Source organism: Typopeltis vanoorti, chromosome 9, assembly GCF_054136105.1.
Source record: "Typopeltis vanoorti isolate ZY-2024b chromosome 9, IOZ_Tvanoo_1.0, whole genome shotgun sequence".
Classification (NCBI taxonomy): Eukaryota; Metazoa; Arthropoda; class Arachnida; order Uropygi; family Thelyphonidae; genus Typopeltis; species Typopeltis vanoorti.
Genome location: NC_143557.1, coordinates 15,528,138 through 15,538,393, shown reverse-complemented (window position 1 = coordinate 15,538,393; position 10,256 = coordinate 15,528,138). Strand labels below are relative to the sequence as shown.

General features: G+C 37.2%; 1 protein-coding gene across 1 annotated transcript in view; it reads left to right on the top strand.

Annotated features, from left to right (window-relative positions):
* The first annotated feature begins 934 nt into the window (after positions 1 to 934).
* The window catches only part of Tif-IA (RNA polymerase I-specific transcription initiation factor RRN3 homolog Tif-IA), a 308,793-nt gene continuing 299,471 nt past the window's right edge, over positions 935 to 10,256 (top strand). The window contains exon 1 of the mRNA XM_090397940.1: positions 935 to 1,017. The gene's annotated coding sequence lies outside the window, so the exon portion shown is untranslated. The remainder of the gene's footprint in view (positions 1,018 to 10,256) is intronic.

The following is a 10,256-nucleotide window of genomic DNA, read 5'->3' as shown; positions in this document are numbered from 1 at the left end:
ACCAGTGGAGATTGAACTGCCCACTCAGTCTCCAAAAGTTAGATAGGGCTAAATGGCCTCGCCTACTCCCGTATACGGGAATAAAAAAAAAAAAAAAAAAAAAAAAAAAAAAAAGGCGTTAGCTGATTTTTTTTTTTTTTTTTATATCATATTGGTGGAACTGTACTCCAGGAGATTGACGAAGTCAGAGATTTGGGTGTGTTGGTAAATAGTGAGTCGAAGTTTAGTGGGCACATAGCAAAAGTGGCTAAATCAGATCACTTCGTTAATGAAAATTACTTTGACGAGCAGAGATCAGGAAGTTATTGTTCCTCTTTATCGAGCCTTGATAAGACCCTGTTTTGACTACTGTGCCCAGATCTGGACTCCTCGGTTGCTTCTTGATCGGGAGGAGGTAGAGAGGAACCAGAGGTCAGTTACCAAGATGATAGCTGGTCTATAGAATAAACTCTGAGAGAACAGGTTGAAGATCTGTGGTTTACAGAAATTGGTTGATAAGCGGAAAAGGGGTGGGATGATTGAAACATTCAAATTACTGAAGGGTTTTTACAAGATTAATCCAGAGGAAATTTTTCGGAATAGGTCTATTGATGGGAGAACTAGGGGCCATCCATGTAAACTGAGCAAGAGTGTAGTTAGCAAGGGTGTTAGGCCTAGGTTTTTTACTTGGAGAGTAGCGAATGAGTGGAATAAGCTGCCACAGTTGGTCGTGGGTGCCATGAATGTAAATGAATTCAAAGCAAAGTATTATATCTACTGTGCGAATGCCGAATAGTTATTCTTGGTATGATGTTTAGGACCTCCCTCGATGAGTCTAAGGACTCCTTGGAGTTTACCGTAATAATAATAATAATAATAATAATATCGCGTAGTATTTTCAGCTTGACTGGATTTTAGGTTATTTAAAATAGGGATATTTCCGTTCAAACCTGTCAGTTAGGTGGCATGCATAGTTGCTGAATTTGTAGTTTATCCACATTTTAAAAGGTTGCTGTAACATGTGCAGCGTGTAATCAGGTAATTATAATTTTCATCAAGTTATGCGGTATGGAAGTTGGCGTTTAATAAAAATAATTATATGAAATGTTTGAGGAAGCGGTATGATACCTAGTTATAGATTTTTTTTTTTTTTTCTTCTTCTGTGAGATGTTGCAGAAGTGATTTCCATCTAGTTGTTTTAGATGTCTTCTAGATAATTATATCCTATGGTAATCTGGTACCCCTATTGTTTTGGAAAATAGTATGCAGTATCTACGACCCAAGATACTGCATACATTAAGAACACTACATCCAAAGATTTTTCTGAGAAGCGAGTCATATAATTATGTGATATGTCGCTGATAGCGTGGGGGCGGATAAATTAAATGCTTTGTGGTAATAATTAATTACCATTCCCGTAAACTGTTTATTAAATAACGTTATTACTATTATTACTATTACTACGGGCAACTCCAGGGAATCATTAGACTCATCGAGGGAGGCCCCAAATCATATTCATCACAACTATTTGACATTCATACAGTATCTATCATACCTCGCCTTAAACTCATAAACTGTCACAGCATCCACCACAGACTCAGGGAGCGCATTCCACTCATTCACTACTCTAAAAGTAAAGAACCCAGCTCTAACACCTTTACTAACCACACTTTTTCCCAGTTTCCATGGATGTCCCCTAGTCCTCCCACAACCAGCCCTGTTCTCAAAAATATCTTCTGAATTAATTTTATAGAAACCCTTCAGTAATTTGAATGTCTCAATCATATCTCCCCTCCTCCGCCTATCAACCAATTTTTGCAACCCACAAATCCTCAACCTGTTCTCATACGGTTCATTCCACAGACCTGCTATCATCTTGGTCACTCGCCTCTGGATCCTCTCCACCTCCTCCCCATGAAGAAGAAACCTAGGTGACCAAATCTGAGCACAACATTATTTCTGTTTTGTTGTCGACAGCAAATATTTTTTCTTCCCGGACTTACGTGGCCGAGCAGGCAATCATTGCCGAATCTGTAGCTTATATACGTTTTAAAAAGTTACTTTAACGTTTCCAGCATGTAATCAGGTAATTATAATTTTCATTAACTTGCGCGTTATGGAAGGCGGCGTGTAATAAAAGAATTATACGAAATGTTTGAGCAAATAGCATGACACCTAGTCATAGATTTTCCTTCTGTGAAGTGTTTCAGAAGTCAGGATTTCCATACATTTGGTTTAGATGTCTACTAGATAATTATATTCTATGGTAATCTGACTCCCCATTGTTTTTGAAATAGTATGCAGTTATCTTGGGAGGATTGAGAACACTACATCCAAAGATCTTTCTAAGAGATGAATAGAATAATTATGTGATATGTTGTTGATAGCGTGGGACGAGAGAATTAAATGCCTTGTAGTAAGTAGTAGTTCTCATTCCTGTAAACTATTCATTAAATAACATTACTTCTGTATTGTTGTTGGCAGCAAATATTTTCTTAATCCCAAACTGTCACGTGGCCGAGCAGGCTATCAAGAGAGCTGTGGGCTTGATTGGTTTTGCAATAATATTTATGTGGTATGAGATATTCTAGTCTGAGATAGAAGCCAATAGGATAGAATATATTGTTGGTTGCTGCTATTGCTGCTATAGAATAGGAGTTCCACTGGAAGATATGGATGCCACGTGCAGGCTGAACTACGGTGACATAGATTGGAGGGAGGAAAGGTGGCACAGCAAGGTGAAAGTGGAATTTATACAGTTGCTGAGGGATAATTACCTGAAACAACATGTTATATTGGAGACCAGGGGTGTGAGATTTTTGGATCTGGTAATAGCATCAGAAGACATATCCATAACCAAGGTCGATACTCTGCCTCCATTTGGGAGGAGTGACTGTAAAAAGTAGTCTTCTGAAAAGTTTCTAAACATGTGCAATTTTGTCATGAAATGGTTTATGTTGAACTGTATGTTTGGTAATTATGCCAGACTTACTAGGCATCTTGGAACAGTGCCATGGCTTGAGAAGCTACAAGCAAAGAATATCATTAGTGCATAAGAAGTGGTTAGAGGCTGTTTGAGAGGAGCAGTATTGGACTGTATATCCAAGGTCAGGAGGATACCATTGAGTGGGGATTAAGTGGATGAGTAGAGATATGAAGCAAGGGCTACAAAAAAGGAATCACTGTGGAAGGAATATAAAGAAAAATGTGATCAGCATACTCATGAGTAGTACAAGCAAAAAGGGTGACTAATATGGTAAGAAAGGCCAAATCAGTTATGAGAGAAAATTAGCTAACCAGGCCAAAGTAAATCTAAAGAAGTTTTTGTTATGCAGCAAGTAAGAGGAAAAATGACTGGTTGGATGATTTTAATCAATGCTGATGGTAGGAAGGTGATAGAGGCAAAAGAAATTGTTGAGTTGCTGAGTGATCATTTTGCAAATATGTCAGCCAGGTGGAAATTTTGCAGTTGCTGATGTGACATATGTATGTTCAAATTGAGATTAATGAAATAAGGTGTTTAGCATATTGAAAAATGTCAATATGAATACAGCGGTGGGACTAGATGGCATGTCAGCCCATGTACTCTGTGAATGTTCAAGTGAATTGGCATTGCCTGTCAATCCAAGTCTCAGCTTTGGCAAGGTTCCAAGGGAATGGAAAGAGGGTGAGAGAATTCCATTACTTTAATTAACGGAAGGTTGCTAGAAGCAACCTCCAAACTACAATCAATTACTATGTCAGTAGTGGTTGTTAAAGTATTGGAAAATTTGGTTAAAGGTAAAATCCAGCAGTGGGTGTATAGGTATACAATACTCTGTAGTGGGTAGCATGGCTTTGGAAAGGGAAGGTCCTATCTTAGTAATTTATTCAAACTTTATAATAAAGTGACACTGGAATTGGATAAAAGAAATTACTACACCATGGCACTGCTGGACTTTGCAAAGGCATTTGACAGAAAACAACATGGAAAATTTATACCCAAGTTGGAGCAAATGGGAATGGATGTGATGCTAGTATCATAGGTGGAGGGGAGATGACAGACAACACAAAGTAATATATGGTGGAGCGGAATCTAGGAGAATGAGGATGAATACTGGAATGCCTCGGGGCTCTGTATGAAGGCCACTACTCGTTAATTTATATATCAGTGATATAGGGAAAGATTTAAGGGGGGTGGTATATTCAGTTGTTTGCCAGTGATACAAAACTGGGTTGGGCAATAGTTGATAAAGGTGAGGTAGATATCCTGCAGGATGACTTAAATAAATTGACATTGTGGGCAAATGATATTGCTGCCAAATGTGAAGTTATGCACTTCAAATTGAAAAGGTTGTATACTGTGTATTACATCGATGGTATAGGATTTTAGGAAATTGATGAGGCTATGGACTTGGATATAATAGTGGACAGGAAGTTGGGAGTTCAGAGAGCATATTGCAAAAATTGATAAAATAATTCAAAGGACTACTTGGATGTTAAAAAAAACATGCCAACATGTGTGGAAATTATTAACCTTCTTTATAAGTCTATAATTTGGCAGTCTCTTCACTACTTGACACAGATTTAGTCATGTGGGTTTCTTGAGAATCAGGTGGTGGTGGTAGAAAGGATTCAGAGACATGCGGCCAAGCTGGTAACAGGTCTGTGGAGTGCTCCCTTGTGAAGATAGGTTGAAGATGCGTGGATTTCAAAGTTTGGTTGATAGGCAGAAAAGACAGGACATAATAGAAACTTATAAGATGTTAAAGGGATTTTAGGAAATCGATGCAAAGGAAATTTTTCAGAATGTGAAAGCTAGCTAGGAGTCATCTGTGGTAGTTGCATAAGAGCATGGTTAGTAAGATTATGCAGACTAGAGTTTAGTGTGGAGAGTAGTGAATGAGTGGAATTTAATACAAGAATTAGTTGAGTGCCCTGACACTGCATGACTTTAAGAAGAGGTATGATAGGTTTTAAGTATAATAGTTAGTTTAGGTCTCCCATGATGAGTCTCCACACTCCATGGAGATATTGAGTAATAATAATAATAATGAGAAATCTCGTAAGTTTAATGCCTAAAACACTTTATGTTGATGTACACTTGTTTTTTTAAACTGTTTAATTGTTGCATCTCAAACTTTCTGTTCCCAGGGAGAATATTTGCGATCTCTCCATAATGTGGAAATGGTTGTCAGTAGTTATGTAAGGTGGTAACCAAGTTTTGAAAATTTGTTACTCATTTTGTGATGGTGAGGGTAACAAATTTATACAGCAACGATTTAGAGGTAGACCCACCTTTTATTAAATTTTAGACTTTTAAGAATTTCTTGACCGATCCACTCATGACAGTTTGTCACGAGCTAATAGTATTGAATTAAATGGAAAAGGTATTGGAATTGTTGAGAAGCTATAATAAATAAATTAAATGCAAGAATAGATAGAACTCTGATCATCATGTGTTGTCTCTGACTCATGGTTGACTACAGGCATAAGGATAATGTGGTGTGGACCCTATTTCTTCCACATTGTTGTAAGTATTCATGACTGTAGGTCCATGTGTTCACAGGGCTGGTTTGCCTGTTCTGAGGGACCAGAAATCCAGTTTCTGGGTTTTCAAACCCAGGTCTTTCCAGCCAAAGGGCTTAGTCTATACTGTCTGAGTTAGTGAGGCTTTGGAACTTATACAAGACATAGCAAGAGAGGATATCCAAGCATGTAGACATTAGTGTGTAATGTTTACAAAGAGAAAGAAGGGACCATGATTACTGAGTTTTAATTAAGAGTATTAAGAGAATGGAAAAGTCATATTTCCCATATACAAGTAATGAAAAGGTGTAATAATAATAGTAATAATTAAAATAATAATTTATTGCATACTTCAGTGGATGATTGTTTTTGTTGCAAGCCACCTGTGGTATTCTGAATTTTTTTTTTCTCCCTTGAACTGCTATATGTTAAATTATGGCCTGGAAAAGAGTGGGAATCTAGAATACAATAAAGAGAAGAATCAAGAGTGTAGTAGTTGTGTGACCATGGAAAGTTAGTGTAGAAGTTCTTGAGGTCATCCCTTTTGATACATTTGTAGTATCAGAAGACTCGAGATGATTGGGAGTGGCTGGAGAGAGAGAGGGAGTTTTGTGAAATTAGAAGCCTAGCATAAGATTGTGATTTGCAGTACCAAGTAGTGATTACTATGACATCTGGAAGGAGAACTGGGTAAGAAAAAAATTAATCATATTGGAGGAGGTAGAGAGAGATTATCAGGAATATGGCAGATGATTTGCATTAGATCATTGTTTATAGCAAATACTTTTGCATCCAGCTTGATTGATAGTGTTTGGAAAGAGATGCCACTTGAAATTGTAGACCTTAAGATTACCTAGTAAGATGACATTACTGATAGGTGGAATGCAGAAATTCAAGTTTCTGGATGAGAAGACCAAGAAGTGAGAATTGTTTTCTGAATTTGGACCATAAGCCAGAGGAAGTCAAAGTAGGGGATTCTAAATTTGGTGTTCTTTGGCTAGCAATATAGGATCTCACAAAGGTGCATATAATACCCATGTAGCAAAAGGAATCATGTAGTGTTTGGTGGTTGTAGCTGCACTTTGGATTTTGTCAAGAACAGAAGATCTGGTTGAGATGTTTGTTAGTAATCTTTGTCAACATTGGTGTAGTGTCAACTTTTTGTTGGCATTGTACCATAGATATGGGCAAAGTAGACAAGCAATATTTTTTTGGGAGGGGGTGTAGTCGGGGAAGGGTATGTTTTTTTTTATTGTTTGATTTGTCATTTTTGTTTAAGTTATCAAGGAAGTTATTAAGGTGCTTATTTTAATCACGGCATCATTGTATGTTTAATTATGAAATAGATGAAAAGATAGAAGTGATTTGCTTTGAGAGAAGATACGCTTATGACGTGTGCAGAGTTCAAGCAGTTGCACTCTGTATGTAGGAGGCAACATCAAGGTCTTGACATAGCCTCTAAGACGGTACGTCCTGAATCTTTACCATTCTGACTGTTCTATAAGCAGAATCTGGTAGTGTGGCTGTGGGTTTAGTCATTATTATTAACATCTGACCTGTATGGAATCAGACTCATGGTGGGAGGTACACACTATTGCACATAATGCTCATCCAACCATGCTTTAAAATGATACAGTGTGTCTACATTCACAATTCACTCAGGCAATGCAATCCACTCACCACTCTCCATACAAAGAACCTGCTCTTCACTCTTCTGCTCGCATCCTCCTCATATAGTTTCCAGCAATGGCCTCTTGTTCTAACCCACCTGCCCATTCTATGAAAAATCTCTTCCATGTAAACTTGATAACAACACCTGACTAGCTGATATGTCTCAATCATATCCCCTCCCCTTCCTCTTATTCATGAGGCTTCCATTCTCTCAATCTGTCCACATTCCAAAGACCACTTACAACCTTTGTGAACTTCTCTAGAACATTTCCAACATATCCTTGTCACCATTAAAACTCGGTGAGCAAATCTATGCATAATAATCTGTATGAGATCCTTATACAATGGCATCATAACTTTTCTATTTCTGTATAACAGGGTCCTCTACATCATTGTCATTATCCAATGTGACGTCTTCAGTACTTGCACAATATGGCCCTTGAATTTCAGGTCCTTGTCCACCATCACTCCTAGATCTCTCATCTCCTCTACTTCCTTTTTAAGGTTCCTCATCAAGTGTATTGTTTGCATCCCATCACTGTTTACCAAATTTCAAACCCTTGTGCTTTGCAATGTTGAACTGACAGTTCCACTTACTTGCCTGTTCATGCAATCTATTTAAGTCTTCCCATAAGGCCATAACATCTGCTTGCCTCTGCATTTCTCTTCTCAATTTTTCATCTTCTGCAAACAGCTGCATATCACTAGTTAAGCCTATCTGAATATTATTAACATACAAATTGAACAACAAGAAGAACATTCTCACTAGTGACCTTCCTCTTTCAGGATACTGCACCTCATATACAACTTTCTGATATGTTTGTGACATCCAGTCATTGATCCAACTCAGAAGTCTGTTATCCAATCCCATCTGTCTCAGTTTATTTAATAGCTTGTTATATGGTAGTCTATCAAAAGGGTTTTGCAAAATCCAAGTACCACTGTATATGCATCTCCCCTGTCTAAGGTATTTGTCACCTTGTTATAGTACATTTGTAAGTTAGTGAAACATGATCTCCCTTTAATAAACTCATGTTGATAACCACAGAGAATACTGCTGTTATCAACCCATTTCTGTATAGTACTTCTCATCAATCTCTCTCCAGTGCCTTCACTACAACTCCAAATATACAGATTGGCCTATAATTTGAATCTAGATCCTTATCACCACCTTATGCAGTGGAACAATTTTATCCTCCGAACTCCCTTGCAACTTTTGCTGTTGCAAGATTTATTAAACAGGCATGCCAATGCTACTGCCAGTTCTATGGAACATTCTCTTAAGATGTGTGTTGATTTGTCATCAGATCCTATCACCTTATTGATTGACATGAAATTTATTTTCTCAAATACCTCCTTTTCACTCGCAATTAAACTTTCCTCTCCTATGTGCTCTACACTTAAGTTTCTCATGATTCTGCCCTGATCAGGATGAAACACCTTTATAAATTGATCACTGAATACCTCAACAGTGTCTTCTGCAGTAGTTACCATTCTATCACATTCATCCATTTACATCATCTTACCATGATCATTCTTCTTTCTACTTGCCACATATCTAAAAAAAAAAAAAAAAAAAAAACTAAGGTTTTCTTCACCTAATTTGCCAGTTTCTGTTCACACTGCACTTTTGTTTTCCTTACTGAGTCACTCTTCTGGTTTGTTCTTTATACTCGTCATGTAACTGATTATTACCATTATTCATCTTATACTTCTTCCAAATACCCTCTTTTTCCAGATTTCATGTTTAAGCTCCACATTCATCCATTTTACACCTGCCTTATTCAGTCTTTTGGCCTCTGGTATACATTCACATAGTGATGCTGTTATGTATTTCTTTGTCAGTACCCATGCTACATTTATTTCCTTACTGCTCAATTCCTCATTCCATGTTATAGCTCCTAGCTCTCTCTTAAGCTTGTCATAATCACCAGCCTTATAATTCCACATATATCCTTATCTCACAAAAGTCTGCATATGAGTAGCCACAACCCATTTGGTGAAACTCCTTTCACAATTATATCCTCTGATGAAATGATCAGATCTAGAACTAGAGATCTTTGCAAGCCCTCCTTCAAGTGCTGCCTGAGATAGTTATCTGTCAGGAACTCAAGAAATTCATTTTCCTTATTCTCAAATGCTATTTATACTGCCATAATTAATATCACCCATAATAATTACCCATCCTTTATTGACTAATCCAAGTTGGTTATACGTTTTTTCATTACCACCCATCACATTCCCAGGCCAACTACATATCCAACTACATATCTAAAAAAAATAATTTAACAATTGCCACTATTTCCCTCTATCTCTTCTTGTCCATTCTATCCATGCAAAAAATACTGTATCCTTCCATTTCTATTCCTGTTAGAATATCATCTTCATTTAACCATTACCATCATGGTTGTCTTATCTGTCAGGACTCATATTGTCAATCTTATATTTTGGTCTTCTAAGGTACTTCTAACTGCTTCAATCTGCCTATCTCTTGTTCTTTCTCTAGGTCTTTTTCCTAGCATAAAACATCTCTTTAGCTAACATTTCTTCTCCCATTCTATTAAAGTAAACATACCACCTGAGATTTGTGATGTAGGAAATGATTTGAAAGAAAATATATTCAGTTTTTTTGCTGAAGATGCGAAATTTGGTAGGTTAATAGCTAAGGAAAAATAAAGACCTTGTAGGATCATTTGAATAGTTTGACAAATATTGGTAAACAATAATAGATGTCAGTTTAATGTGAAGAAGTGTAAAGTTAATGCATTTTGGGATGAAAAAAGATTACAAGTTGTGTGCTACAATAAGGGAATTGTACTCCAAGAAATTGAAGCTGGAATTTGGAGAAATTTGCAATAGGAGAATGGAAGTTCAGAGGACATATTGCTAAGGTTGCCATGCATAGGATTACTTGTTTATTGAGGGACATACAAGTAGAGATAAGTTATCATTCCTCTTTATAGGGCTTCAATATGTATGCATCTGGATTTCTCTGTACAAGGATTGTATGGAATTGATGCAGAGGAAATATTTCAGCACTTGACTAGTTGGAGGGGAGGGGCAGAACAAGAGGTCATCCCTAGAAATTGAGGTTAGCA